General features: G+C 32.4%; 1 protein-coding gene across 1 annotated transcript in view; it reads right to left on the minus strand.

Annotated features, from left to right (window-relative positions):
- Positions 1 to 15,986, minus strand: part of LOC118680748 (uncharacterized) — a 382,178-nt gene that overhangs the window by 332,940 nt on the left and 33,252 nt on the right. The gene's annotated exons all lie outside the window — the stretch shown is intronic.

Here is a 15,986-nt window from a genome sequence, read left to right on the forward strand (position 1 = left end):
TATAACGTAAACGAACTAGCTGCAATTAGTGTATCGAAGTAACTACTGTACTGGCATCTAAAGCAGGCAGGTAAGCAAGATCATGGTATTCTATGATAATACTTATTATGCTAAAATATAGCTTTCAACTCAACAATTTTATCTTTTTCCGGATTTAAAACCGAGGATGTAGGTATAACACAAAGCTTACAGTTTTCCGCTGTAATATTCTTTGAATAATTTTGGCATAAAACTTGGCTATTCGGTATATATTATGTAAATTTGATTTAAAACGTGGAGTAGGTTAATTCAAACACATAGCTTTTTTCTCTTATACAGTAAATTTTTAAATGATCTCCAGTTGAGACTCACTGAGTTACTTTCATCATCTAAAGTAAAAAATTGAAAAGCTGCTGCCAGTCACCAGGTCACTTCTGTCTGTTTTCAATCATCGTCACTCACCGCAAAGCTCTTAACAATACGAAGGCTAAAGTACCTTTACACGCACACCAACGCAAGCAGTGGTTTCACAATGTGTTGTAAAATAACACGTAAGCAGTCGAGGGTGTTGCTGTTGTCACAGCTTGACTAAGAACTCAGCCACTCAACGCATTATATATCTCAAAATAAATTTTCTAAACGAACATAAAAAATTAATCATATAAATTTTATATTGCACAAAATGATGCCTTTACACAGATATTTCGCAGACATACAAACACACACATATATGACTACGATTGCTAAAAAAATATTGTATGGTATGTTGTGGCAATGAAGTTACAAGAACTGAAATGTTATAAATCATACATAAGCCTGTAAACATATACATGCCTTTGCTGGTTTTATTAAACATGTTTTTGTTTTTATTTATAGTGTGAGGATTTCTATGCTACTTAAACACCACGGTGGTTGCTGTTGACGACAAGCGGGATTTTTATGCAAAGGCGTTGCTTACAACACTAATTGGCTAAGAGAGAAACGCTTTATGATCGTACAGTGTTTGTAGCTGGCAGAAGAAGATATTTTTAAAAGTTTGTGGGTATCTTGGTTGAAAATGTATTAGTTAATACAATATTAGAAAAGCTCATTCTTTTTTTGTAAGCTATAGTGTATTTCTTAGCTTTGTCGATAGTTTCCAGTTACAGAAAATGTTAGACGATTCATATGTAGTAGATGGTATTGCTTTGAATGTACATCAGAAGGAGATATGTGAAGTAAGCGCTGAATATAGTCTATACTAAGCAACACAGTGTGGATACTTAAATGAAATTTTAAAATGTTCTAATTAAAAATGTATTTATCTTTGACACTAACATATTAGGGAACTGAATGTGGAGACTCTACCTATCTAGAGGAAAATTCGAAGCCATTCTCATATGCAGAAATGTTGGCAAAAATATTTCATATCCTGTATTTACGATATTTCGGAATATCAACTGTATGTAATTTCTTGCACTCTTATATTTCAACGTGCATGTGTGTAGGTACATATAGGCAGTGTGCGTATTGGTGTGTAAACGCGCTCAACTTCTTTTACAAGTTGAATATGAAAAGTTTTTCGATTTGTCGCTGACACAGGAGTAAAGAAAGTTTGTGATTTTCGGTTTCATTATTTTTGATTTGGTTTCAAGGTTGGTGAATCTTCACCCACATACACATACTCGCATAACCCTTCAAAGTTTTTATGTCTTTGGTGTCTTTTCTACAACATACAGTATATATTTGCTTTCTACATTCTTCTTGAGAAGGTCAATCTTTCTCCGGCACACTGTGAGATTAATGACATTAATTTGTTTGAGAAGCATATATTGAGCTGGATTATGGATTGTGTGCCTACTGCACTTCAGATGGAGTTCAGTTGGGCTTAACAAATCAATCTAATCTTTACTATACATATATTTTTTAACTACATTGCACTGATTTAATAATCTATTGATTTATTTATATATTAGTAAATTACTCATACTATGAAAATGGATAATTCGATTTTTTCATTCTTTTAGGTTCAAGTAGCTCAGATCTCTTAGTCAATTTAGCCTTGAGTTGAGTTATCAAATTAAATATTAACTTTCACTAATTTCTTTATTTATAGCAATTAGTCAGAAAGAAAACCGCAGTTATGAGAATTAAGGAAATCTAAATACGATGAATTAATATGAATTATATGTATGCATTCAAAGAATTTACCTGCACAGAGTTACTGAAACTGTTTGATTCCAATTCAAATTGCACAGATTCCTTCTTATACAAGGTTGCCATACTGCGTAAATAACTCTACCAAATTGAAAAAATCGTTTATTCTGAATTAAAAGGCTTAAGTTATCGCTGTCTGTAACGCCTTTAATTATTTTATAATATATTCTGTATAACTTTAGCTATAAATATTCTCCTACTAGGGTTTAGCTTGCAGATAGATCGGTGATATCAAGCTAAGGATTGCTCCATAGTGTTTTGCATATGTTTTTTGATAGAAATGTAAGATTATAAATTGGCATCATGATTTGTAAAACACTGCTTTTAACATCAAACAGGAAAATAAAATTTCAGAACGGCTCGACCTATAATCTGCAAAGGTTGTAATCTTTGTACCAGTTAATTACTTCTCACTGCCTGATAATGGTAGTTAACAAAAATATTTTTCTTCATATTCGAAAAACAATCTCTATTTTTTAAGCTTTAAGCTAATTTCATAGAATTTATTCAAAATTGCTATTTAACTACAAGGTATAGCAGTTTGAGCGAAAAAAAAACTAAATTAAATAAAATGCAGAAAAACTTAATTTATTTCAAAACTTAATTCCAATGCTAACTTACCTATTTTCGGCATTCACTGGCCGAACCAAAACGAATGTCAAGAGATACTAAAAACCCTCGAAAAATGAGTGACCAAAGAGCACATTTACCATACTCCCCTTATTCTTCATTGTATGTATGTGAATGCGCACATGATAGTCGAGTGACCGTTAAAATATATTTGCCTGCAGTTGTCTCTAGTCATCACACACAGCTCTCCAAATGTCCATGTATGTATGCAATAGCACTTACGAACAAAATTTCTTTCGAGTGCACAAAAGTCAAAGGTTAGAACGAGTATAAATACCGTATAAATAACTGTTGGTTAACATTTAGTGACGGGAATACTAATGAAAGTTAATCAGGAATGGAGTCGAAATTTGCACTGAAATAAACTCACTACAACCGCTTTCTTAAATTTAAATAAAAACAAGAAGAAACGTAAACTTGGGTTGCACCGAAACTACATATAATACTCTTCACAAATACAAACGATTCCTTACAACAACTTCATTTTGATCGGTCAGTTCTGAACAATATCTTCGGAGTGGCGTATGCCAAATTTGTTGAAAATATCTCGTCAACTGATAAAAGTTTCCATGCAAATACTTGGTTCGGTCAATTAGCAAAATGTCTACACATAGGGGACATTGCTTTTTGCCTGGCTCTAGGCTCCCCTAATTCTCTCATTCAAACGTTAGCTTTAAACGTTTTGCTATAACTGAGTCCGTAGAAATAATGAAATATGGTTATTAGAAAGACAATTTGATTATTTTTGAACAATAAATCATGAAGTTATTTAATAATTTGTAGGGTATCTACAGAAACTTAAGTCAAAATTCCTAATCTCTCTTAACTTATATCCATATGTACCATATCACATTTTTGTTACCATTTACGATGCCTGACTACATCCAATAGTACAATGGAGTTCGAGATGTATTCTGATTATATGAAATCAGCAACAATTGTAAATTACCGACTTAGAGATTTATCACTGACCAAGTAGTCGTTGCAGGCGTTGGCCGAAACATTGGATTAATTATAGCACACATGTGCATGAAAAAGCATATTATTTATCAGAGGACGTCTTTGAAATTTTACACATGCGTTCAGTACTCTCCATAAGGGTTTACATAAATTAATCTGAAAGATAATGCGGCTAAGTGAATATCACAGTTTCATCAAAGCGAGTAGCGACCTTTGCACGAATACCTATGTGCATCAAATATAGCGCACTCACAATAAGATCATGTAACTATAAATGGAATTCGTTGTTCCTCTAACTTTTTATCATTTGATTAGGATTCAAAAAGATCTTAAACGTTTCGAATTTCATTTTATTTCTATAAAGATTATATTATTGTTTTTAATACCAAGTAACTTGTGTTATAGGTTTTTATACTCTGAACAGGTTATATTAAATTTGCAACGATGTTTGTAACACCTATAGAAAACGATAGAGGCCCTATAAAGTATATATATAAATGAACAGTTTGAAGAGCTGAGTCGATTTAGCCATGTCCGCCAGTCGTTAACTAATTCCTTAGTTTTTGAGATATCGATCTGAAATTTCACACCCGTCTTTTTCTCACCAAGAATGTGCTCATTTGTTGAAATGGAGTCAAGTGCTTGGTTTAGAAACTTTTTCATTTGACGATATATCTTCACCACGAATCACGAATTATTGTTCAAGGTAACGTTACAATATTGGAGGATCCAATAAATAGCATGTATCTGTCATACATAGTAACCGATCAAAGTTGTGAAGGGCGTTAAAGCTTCGGTGCTACGGAAGCTAACGTTTTCTGTTGCTTTTAATATTATATCGACTACATTGAGTGAAAAGTCTTAAGCAGGTGACAGCTTATTCACAAAATGTTTTCAACTGCAAGCAATCATAATAATTTTGGTACCCGAAGTAAAATAGTATTTTTTAACCTAATAACTGTTTTTGAATTTTTATAGTAATCTAATGTGTTTATTTTGAAATATTCATATATTTACCTCTAAAATCAAAATCCTATATACCGTTCGATTCAGCTCTTATTATGTGGACGCTAGGTATGCTGGTATCGTGATGGACTTTTGTTTTCAAAAGTGTCACTTACAAATTATTTTCCGTAAAATACTTCCCCACACAACTACAGTCTTATTTATGTATGCGCTTATACATTTTCTGATATACAGGACCTCAAGTAGTACACTTAAACAATTAAGATAAATACAAAAATAAACAAGCAATTGAATGCACGTGATCAATAACGCCAACATCCCCAACTTAGTCAAATCCTTGGCGTATTCCTAGAACAATGTCATTACAAATACTATACGATAATCCAGCACAAGTAAATTAGCTGGTGTTTCAGCGAATCGGAAAAGTGAGAACAGTGTGGGTAAATACAAGTATTACAGTGATATTGTATGTGAGTAATTCATTTTAATTTCCCATAACTTCTTTTATTTTTCATGTACAGCAATTTTAACCCACAGTTGAGAAAGAAAGTTACTTACCGACTCCATGGAATAAAAATATATATAACCTTAACACTTGTGTGTGCATTTAATAAAAATAATAACTCCATCCACTAAACAAGTCTAGTTAAGGTATAAACAGCGATCGGACAACCATAAACCAATCAAATTTGTACGTGTGTTTGTACGTTTTGTTCATATACGAAACCGGCACCAAACGGCGACGCAAGTAATCGAAATGCTTTCTCCCTTAATTGCCTTTTTCGTTGCGTATTTTTTTCCTCTGTATCTCTCTTCATACCATTTAGTTGTTCTTGTAAGTGAATATAATTAAATAGGGCATACTGATTAATTCGCATCGTACGCAGATTATTATGGAGAAATTTTGAATACTCAAAGGCGCCAGCCGGTATTTAATCATCAACTTGGTGTTTTTTCCAGCGGTACTTGTTGACCAATATATTTTTGCAGTCTCCCCGAAGACATTGAATACCAACTTCAGCAAGTAACGAAAATGGCTATAAGGCATACATATGTACTTATATAAGTGGTTAACTGTTCACGTCAAGTATTCATGTAAGTCTTGCAAATTAATGCTCTTATCTAGATATTTATATGTGTAAGCATGTATGTATGTGTATTCATAATAAAGCAGACGCTACATATCTTCTACCATATCTTATTTTCTCTGGCATTTGCCACACATGTGCTTTATTCCGCTGGTATGGCTTAGGGCGTGACGCCTTGCGGTGAGCGTTTAGTCATGCGCATTTCACTTGCTTTTTTTTAACTGTTATATGCACTAGGTGAGAAATTATATTGTAAAGTTTTCTCGCCGTCTCTACTTTTTAGTTTCCCTCCTTCTCTATTGTTGCCGTCTCTCTGTGGCAGCTGTCAACGGAAATAAAAGTTGAAATTATCAACATTAGCACTTAAAGTGTGCACACGTGTTCGCGTAAATAACATATATAATATGTAGATTTTTTCAGGTATACTCGTATGTCAGCACTACTCAACTACATAGTCTCCTCGAACTTTTAAAATTTTTCAAACATGGGTGTTTATACATTTTAGTACTCCGAAATTTTGGATCAAAATTTGGTTTTGGCATTTTATTCAAAAGGTATTTAAGAGATTTTATTGCATATCTACATAGAAACGATATTCTCACGTTTGTCTCGTAATTTATTTTAATTGCCTATAACTCCTGATATTTTTCATGTAAAGAAATTTCAACCCACAGCTGAGAAAGAAGCTCTTTTTCTTTTTTCGATTCTTATTTGAGGTATTTTAACCGGTTCTATGGGAAAGAAATATATAAACTGACCACTACTTACCGATATGAAACGTCAACCATCCTAAAGAGATAATAATACTTAGGAAATTAATAATATTTTTGATTCCGATATTTTGAAGAGGTGGCATATAATTTTTAGTTGTGGGGAATAATTTTAAATAGCAATATTTTTAAGTTCAATATTTTTATTTATTAAAATTATATATTGTGGATAGTATTTGCCATATACAAGTATATGCCTTTAAAAGCTGGCTATAGTTCTTATAAGAGTATGATGTTTATTAACCTTTGCCGAATACGCATGAGTATAGTTGACTTGAAAGATTGTTGTCGGTTTTAACCAGTCAAAGGACCACTGCGACCACAGTCATTACGATTAATTTGCCTGTAGACAAAATAGTAATAATTTGTATGAATTGCTCAAAAATACACTCAACTGTTAATTTGCTGCTTTCACGGTAGCCAATACATGGTTGCAACCTTATGGATATGAATAAGTTTGTATTGGCTCACTACAAGTAATAAACGGTATAATTTTGATTTCAAAACGAATTAATTGAAAATTAGATTCCCTTCATTGTTTATGAAATTTTATGGTAAAGGTTTGGCGATAAAATAATGTGGGATTAGTTTGAGAAGTCGCTGGTTTTTCGCCTTCTTTGTATCGACCTCCGTCTCTATATATATATATATTCCTATTTCTATCTCTTCCTATATGAAATTAATTTCCCCTTCTTAGAAAACATTTCTTATATAAAACACATATGTGAGAATATAATAAATACTCACATAAGAATTTATACATATTACAATTGCCAAGATTTCCACCAGCTGCTCGGATACTGCTGTCCAACTAAAGTATAACTATCAAACGCAACTTTTACGCTACCTATTTCACAAACTGTGAGGCAACCTTTACAGTATGTTTGTTTTTATTGTTACTAATATATTATTTTTTATCACCATTTGTGACATTTGTTTAGATTAACGGTGGCTTGCCTCATCGATACTATCAAAAGCGAGTTTGGGGTTGTCAAAAGTTTGATGAACATTTCCAGCTGACTAAGAGTTCTCAAGTATCAACAGGCGAAATTTCGACCTGCTTGATGATGAGAAACAAGTGGGTGATAAATGCATATACATATCTGGGTTTAAACAGTTCACGCTTGTTGTTTTAGAGTGGTGAAAGTAAGTATGATATTGCTTTTGATTCGCTTATTAATTTGTCTAACTAAAGTTGATTTTGGTGAATAGAATAAAGTTTGTTTCTCGCACTTTACGGTACTATATTATTTGTAGTGTTTTGATCATGATGAATAATTACCAATTTCTAATTCAATGAAGCAAATTACAAAAAACTTTTAACTTAACAACAAGCAGTTTGTTAAAGGGAGAAGAGAAGTTTGAAGTTGAATCACCCAAAGGTTTGAACATACAAAATGGTTAATTAAACAGGGATTTCTTCTTGATTCTGAAAAAGATTTTTCATTAATTGAGATATGGAAACAAGCGACCAAAGTTTTAACATTTGTTGATATTGTTTTTACTAAATCCTTTGAATTATTTATTCCATATGCTCGGTTCTATATAGAAAACATTAAAGAATCGCCTGCTGTTTCAAAACTGTAATTAAAAAGTTAACAGTAAAAGAAACACTACAAACCAAAGATATTTGAAAACGAATGCTTCAAAACGGTTGTAAAATTTTTTGTAGTTATACACAATAGGTGGCAGTTACTTTTGTATACCCAACACAACTGCGGGAACATTCAACACTTCAAGAACTGTTTGATTTGCATCGTGCGTAGAATATTATGGTGAAATATCGCCTATTGAAAGGCGGCAGCCGGTATATGCTCACCAACCGGCTGTGCTGTATAGGAATGTGTTCTGACGAATTCGTTTTTGCGGTTTCTCTGGAGAAATTGAATGAAAAACTTGCAGAAAATGCGGATATTACTATTACACATATACTTACATACAAAGGTACTTATTTTCTTATATACCTATACCTATGGACATACATGCTTGTATTTCTACATGTCAATTTATAGTGCCTTATATAGCTTGATCTTGTTGTATATACGTATATATTTTTCAAAACTTGGCAGCAACTAAGCTTTGCTTCCTCATCCAGTTTCCCCGCATATACATTATTATCAATTTTATTGGCATGCGTTTAGGTCCTTTTTTATAGTAAGCGAGTAAGCTTTGTGAAAAGTCAGGTAGATATATTCAATAAAAAGTGTTTTCCCCTGACGACTTGACCACCTAAAACACAAGAAAGTATTAAGTGATAGTATACCTTTTTAGTTTACTCACATAATTGTTGCTATTCTGTCAGCATATAAATAATAAAACAAATTTATGTTATAAGTGACATGTGACAAATAGTCGCATAGGACGTTATAACATTTGTTCAGATTTACCCTCTAGATATTCAATTGCTGACGACTGATCAAAATTTTACATCTCCTACCGCATGCTTGTACGAGCAAATTTTTTTTCTTATTAATATTTTCTGTTACTGGCCATTTTGTGACAGTAATTGAGATTAACGGCCAGATTCAACTCCTGACGGATTCGGCTATAGTGGTATGAGTGTGTCAAAAGTTTTCAAGTGTCAGGCGATATTTCGTTCAGTTTATGATATGATGCGTCAAACTGACGAGTACGAATATGTAGTGCTCGATGTTATTGTGTCATTGTTTAAACGTAAAACTTCTCTCATTATTCGCTTATATATTTCTGCGCAAATAATTCGAGTTTCTGCCAAAATAATTTAAAGCGTTTTCAATAACTTATCAAATCTTCTTCTTTCTTAACTTTGCTCTGCTCGGTGAAAAAGGAATTTTTTTCTAGCGCACACTCAATAATGGAGTTAATTAATGTTTTGAATTTATGATGTATTATTTCTTGTTAAGTTTTGATATGAATCATTATCATTTTGTAATTGATTAAACCAAAGTACAAAAATGCGCCAGAAAGTGAAAAGTATATGAAGTATAATAATTATAGTTGTTTTAGAGCTTAAAAATATAATTCTATTTCAGTATCCTACTAAAATGTTAAACAAATGAATCCATTTAAACTTAAAATTTTAAATTCAATTATTTTCACACACATATTGTATTTTCTTGTTTTTACATATTTTTCTGCTCACTTTTGTTTAGTCAATTGCTGACATTTGGAGACTTCGACTTTAATGACTGCAGCAACTAACAGACTGCGACTGAAAATATTAGCTATAATTATAAAGCTATTGTAAGCGAAAACTGCAAAAGAAACTTTAGGACCATTAGAATCATAAAAATCATGACTGTGGAACAAAGACCGCGAGTGGCAACAGAGGATTATAATTTGAACTTTTGCTTACTCTCTGTCTTGCTGTACTCTCTTGTGATATGTTTACATATCTCTGTGCTGGGCAATCTATTATGATGAAAGTGACATGTAAATGACTTATCAACTCAACATTTCACTTTTAATGCGGAGATAGTTTCCACTAATTATTTTCAATTTTGTACATTTTATGTTATCTTAGTCGACAATTAAATTGTCAAAGTGTTATTGTCAAACTCCATTAATCGTTAAAATTTTGCTTCAATTACACTTCGTTACTAGCTAACATTTTAATCTAACGATAATTTTGCGTCAACGTTTTAGTGACATGAAATTACTTTAAATTTATTGTTTTTTCATATAATCTTTTGGCACATAATTCAATTTTTAGCAAAGAATAATATAATATATACCGCATGCTTCTATTTCATGGCCGTATATACATATGTAAATCTTGTCGTATAAATACTAAATACATAATAAGCGAGAAGATAATTTGTATTTAAAAGATGCCAGTCATACGCCCTGACGAACAAACGTACACGAAGCGCCTACAATCGCATTTCGATCCACATATACTCACACTCACACTTGACAAAGATACCTACATATGTTCATTTGTGTTTGCATGCGCACATGTATGTGATACCATATTTTTTACATTAGTATGCGTCAGGTGGATTTCAGTCATGTTTTCAATTTATATTAACTCCTTTTCTCCCTCACTCTGCATTTCTGACTGCTGAGTCAAGTTTATGATGCATATGCATGATAATATTTGTACAGGTCTACAAGTATTTGCTGTAATTAAGGAATGTAAAATGATCAAAATGTTGACAAGCTGGTACATACTATATACATATGTATGTAGTATGCAGTTACTACGCATGGTAATGTGTAGCTTGTCTCCGGCGTGACTCACCTTCTGCACAGATTTTCAGTTGACGTTTTAATTTTTTTATAAAGTTAAATTTGTTTTAAGTTCTACCTTTGTTGGGTGTAATTTCGAGGTCATATATACCTATACATATACGTTCTTGTGGAAAGATTCTGCACTAAAAAGGAATTTTGAATAGAGAGATGTGACACATGTATCTGTGACATGCTGCTGTAAGCAAAAGTGTTTAGAGAATAGTAAAGAATATAATTTCTGCAATCATCTTTGTATATATACTATAAGACTATTCAAAACTAAAATTTTTAAATCATATTGGGCCATTCATGCCATCGTTCCAAAACCAGCTTTTTAGTAGCTAGCCCGTAACCTTACTGCAGCATGCGTTAGCACAAGGTTGTCTCAATGTCAATGCGTACATATACACTAATTCATTACGTATGCAAGTGAGATATCACAATCCCAAATAAATCGCTTTGAAATCTCTCTCGGTGGCAACTCAAAAGCAAATGAAGTATTTGTGAAATAAAATTCTAGTTACACAATAACAAATATATGTGAATTCTAGGAGTTGTGGGTATATATACGAATAAGGTATATAGGAACCGCTCCAAACTACCGTTGAATGAGTTGTTTCAGTGTCGACATTGAATTACTGATGAATGGGAAATTCAAATTTTGAAAAACACGACAGGGAACTTGCTTTGTAACTTTAAAACAGTTATTCGTTATTAACAAGTTTGTATAAATCCACCATAAGGGGCAGTTCTTACGAAAACCAACACCTTGTTAGAACAAGCCTGTGGTAAACGATTCATGTGAAGAAATGAGCATGTTAATCAGTCTCCTTGGTCAGGGATAAGACTGCACTTCGTGAGGTTAGTTCGAGTAAATGGTATTTCGATGAACTAGCTTCTACTTACCAGTTAAAAACAACACTCTGCACTTTATTGTCGATATCCGTATGTTTATGATGGATAAAGTGGTGCAAAATTGATCGAATTGGTACTTACTCGTATAAGATGAAATCGTGATAACTAAATTCATTACAATTTTTATGCTAATAATCTAAAATTTGATTAATTTCATGTATTTGTTTTTATTTTATTTAGGACAGAAGTTCTTTACCTACCAACCAAAAGAATATCACACATGTTCTCGATTCGAGTCAAAAAGAGAATAATATTGTACAGTGTTTGGTTGTAGAGATCAGTTTAGTCGCTTCGCGTTTTGTCTCAATGAAATATTACAATAAAGTTGATATTTTCCTTCAATCAGGTATTATCAAATAACTTTAAGAACTTGTCTAAGAAAATACTTAATTCGCGAAATTCTCAGCAGTCTGTACTTTGCATTAGCCAGTTATTGTCATGTCGAGAAGGCAGATACAGCTTATGTTAAATAGGGTTAGGTTAGAATTAGTGCCTCGATTTGACAGAAGAGTGACCAAAAAAATGTGCTAAATGAAAGCAACTGATACACAGAGAATTATTGTGCTAGCCTAGCTTCTAACAGGCGTGAAGTAAGGAGGGTGCATAAGTCCATTGCAAGAAAAGGACGCAAAATTCATGAGTATGGAAACTTTGAAAAGATGACAGATAAAAAGATGTCACGATTAGATGAAGGTGATACAAAGTAAATTCAATATATCTCTGCAATACTGCACTCAGCAGGAAACAATTGTAGAAGTGAAAACAACAAATCATGAAACAGCATTGCGCACAAATAAGCGACAACATAACCTATGTATGAGGAAATAATGCTAAACAAAAAGCACATCGAATAACTACCAAGTATCACCGTGGCGGGCGGAAGGGTATAGTAAGTACTTACTCATGCACACATATACTACAATAGGCAGTTATGCTGAGCTTTGAATGGATATTGCAGCTGTGTGACAAATTGTCGCAAGCGGCACCACCGAGATAATTAATTAATACAAGCGCTCGATGTGACGTGGCTTGCTGCACTCCCACAAATCCTACAAAGACGAATTGTGCACGTAATACAATTAGCAACGAAAGTTTTCGCACACCGTGGCTAAAGGATAATGTATATAAGTATGTTTTCATTTTCGTTCGTAGAAATACTAGAATATGTGAGCATAAGTCTTGTCATAGAGTTCACTAATCCGTAAACTCTCGTGAAAAAGAACAATATACAAATATGACGAGGTTATTATATAACTAAATTTGTGGCAGTTAAGCACATTTCGACTTAGAATATTACAAACAGAATTTTGGAAATTTTCATTTTCGTTTTAAACGACTAGTGTATAGAGGTAGACTTACCCTAGCATCCCATCGGAAATGCGCTAAGGCGAAAAGTTACAATTGTTTTTGAACAGACTCTAACTTGTCAGAATGGACTTGGTAGCTAGGGTTCCATACAACAGAGTCGTATTCCAATATAGGTCTAACCAAAGTTGCATAAAGTGTTTTAGTAATATACGGATCTCTAAATTCTTTAGACCAACGTTTAACAAAACTGAGGACAGCTTTTGCTTTCAAGACCATGGTGTCAATATAAAGACGAAAATTAAGCTTAGGGCCCATATTAACTCCCAAATCAACATAGTTAAAAACTCGCTCCAGAATATGGTGTTTTATTACATAAGAAGAGGGGTGCACAGATCTACCGGAAAAGCACATCGTTTTACATTTATTCAGATTCAATGGCAAATAATTTCTATTATATATTGTTTAAGTCTGTTTGCAACAGACACCTTTCCTCAGTTAAAGTTTTTAAACAATTCTTTCATTATGATTTTTTGTCAAACCAATTGAAAATATATTAAATTTAAGGTTGTGTTTAAAACTTTTGCGTAATTGAGTTTATCATATATCTTAAAATATTTAAATGAGGATGTTTTTAAGCTGTATTTTATTATTTAAATATTATATTCGAAATACAAAAAAATTTTAAAAATATTTATCCACTTAACACTTAAAAATTATTTATTTTGATATGGTACTCAAAATCATTTTCATAGAGTAGTTCAGTCTCCAGCATCAAGTCTTAAATTTTTAATAGTAAACCCCAAAGTTTCCTTGTAGTTGTATATTTTGCACACATCCATTTCTATAATTGCGCTACACAAATCATAAAAGTAATACAAATAAAAAATAATGTGAGTATAAACAGAACAAAGAAGGTACTCGCATTATCCAATTTCCATGTTTACGGTTTCTGTTTGGTATCCTTCAGTTTGTTATGCATCGTGAGCGGTATATATTGACTTGAATGAAGTAAAAATAAAACTTATCCTCAAATGGAAGACAAAATATCAAGTCACCGACTGCATATGTTAATTCAATTTTTACGCGTATTTATACTTATATACCATAGCATACAGAATTTAATCCATATATGAAGACGAAAATTATGTAGAAACAAAAGGGAAGATATAGCGAGGATAATATATACATGAGTTTGACTTTGCGTACACATGCAACATATGATTCTCTTGCTATGTTACTTTTTATATGTAACCTTTCTTTGTACTACTACCAAATGGTTATATATAAAAACAACTGGAGATTTTATGTCCACTTAGATGACAAGATCTAACGATTTCGATTTGTAATTCAAAATGTAATTCTTTGAATTTCCACTCAAATTTAACGAATTATATTCCCTTTAGTTTAACGAATTGTATTGAATTTCTATGTTAATAGCAGTTCGATGCCTTAATGGCGTGCGCTTTAGTGAGCTGGTTTAGCCGGACGAGTTAGAGACGATTAATATTACTCTACGATAAATATTACTCTTTACAGCAAGCAAATATGTACTTATAAAAATATATTTCCTTTGAAAGAGTTCACTTTACTTTTTGCCATGACTCCGTACCAAACTCAAAATTTAGTCAAAAACAAAAGAAAAAGTTAAAGCTATAATACCGTTTGCATATAAAAAATGTTCCATTCAAGAACTTAATTTTGATCGGTTAGTTTGTATGACAGCTATAGTAAGCCGATCCGAACAATTTGTTCGAAGATTGTAGTGTTGCCTTGCCACAATTCGCGCCAAATTTTGTGTAGATATCTCGTCAAATAAAAAAGTTGTCCATACAAAGACTTGATTCTGTATGTTATAGTGGTCCGATATCGTCGCTTTCGACTAGAACGTTTCGTGTTATCATCAAATTCGAAATGGTGGTATAAAGGCTGTTGACAAGAAATAAAATACTCCTAGCAGTAATTCATTATTATATCAATCTTGCATTCTAATTTGTACTCTTAATCTTTGAAATTTCATCTATCGATTAAATTTATTTTATTTTAATTATGTGCATTGAGATATGAAACAAGGGAGCAAAATGTGTTCGGCTATGTCACTGGAAAATGGATGAAAAATGTCATTAAACTCTTCTTTCCAAATAAGCAAAAAGAAATATATACATCCACGAGGCCACTGCAGTTTTTAAAAATATTTTGCTCATGCCAATAAACACTTCAATTTCTAAGTAAAGAAAAGTATTTATTTCAACTCGATAGCCAATAAATGCTTTATGACATAAATGTCTGTTTACCAGAATGTCTGTATTTGATAAGCTTTTAACTTAAATTTCAATAGATATCACATTACGAATACAACTTTTTATCACAGGGCTAAGCGTGGCAAATGACATTGAAGTGGAGACAGCTGTAGGATGAAGAATGCATACTTGTACAGAAGAGGGAGTGTAAAAACACATAATTAAGAGTTAATATGTAACACATGTGTTTATATGTATGTAGAATATATACCCTTATATCAGTGAAGAAGCTAACACATACCATATATGTATAAATATCTGTAAATAAGTTCAATATTATAACCATATACGTTGTATGTGGCAGCATTGATGACCCTGGCTTATGCATAAAATGCGTATGTCATAACATCACAAAGTTGTTGACTCAAAATGTCAAAGTTTTAAACGTCAAGGCGTAAATTGCATATTACTAAGTCTCGGTTTATTCTATTAAACATATATGCTTATATTATATATTGACAAATGCATGTGCACGCATGCGTAAGTTATTTGCACACGATAAGTGTTCTCTATAATAACAAAAACTTTGCATTAATAGACATTTTGAAGTGTACACGACTTTCACGAAATAAAAGTGATTAGGTAAAAAAAAAAGTATCTTATTTGGCTAATTTTGGAGAATATTACAAACTGTATAGAGATTAGAGGCGGTTTGAAGAGCTGGA

This window comes from Bactrocera oleae, chromosome 4 (genome assembly GCF_042242935.1).
Source record: "Bactrocera oleae isolate idBacOlea1 chromosome 4, idBacOlea1, whole genome shotgun sequence".
Taxonomy (NCBI): domain Eukaryota; kingdom Metazoa; phylum Arthropoda; class Insecta; order Diptera; family Tephritidae; genus Bactrocera; species Bactrocera oleae.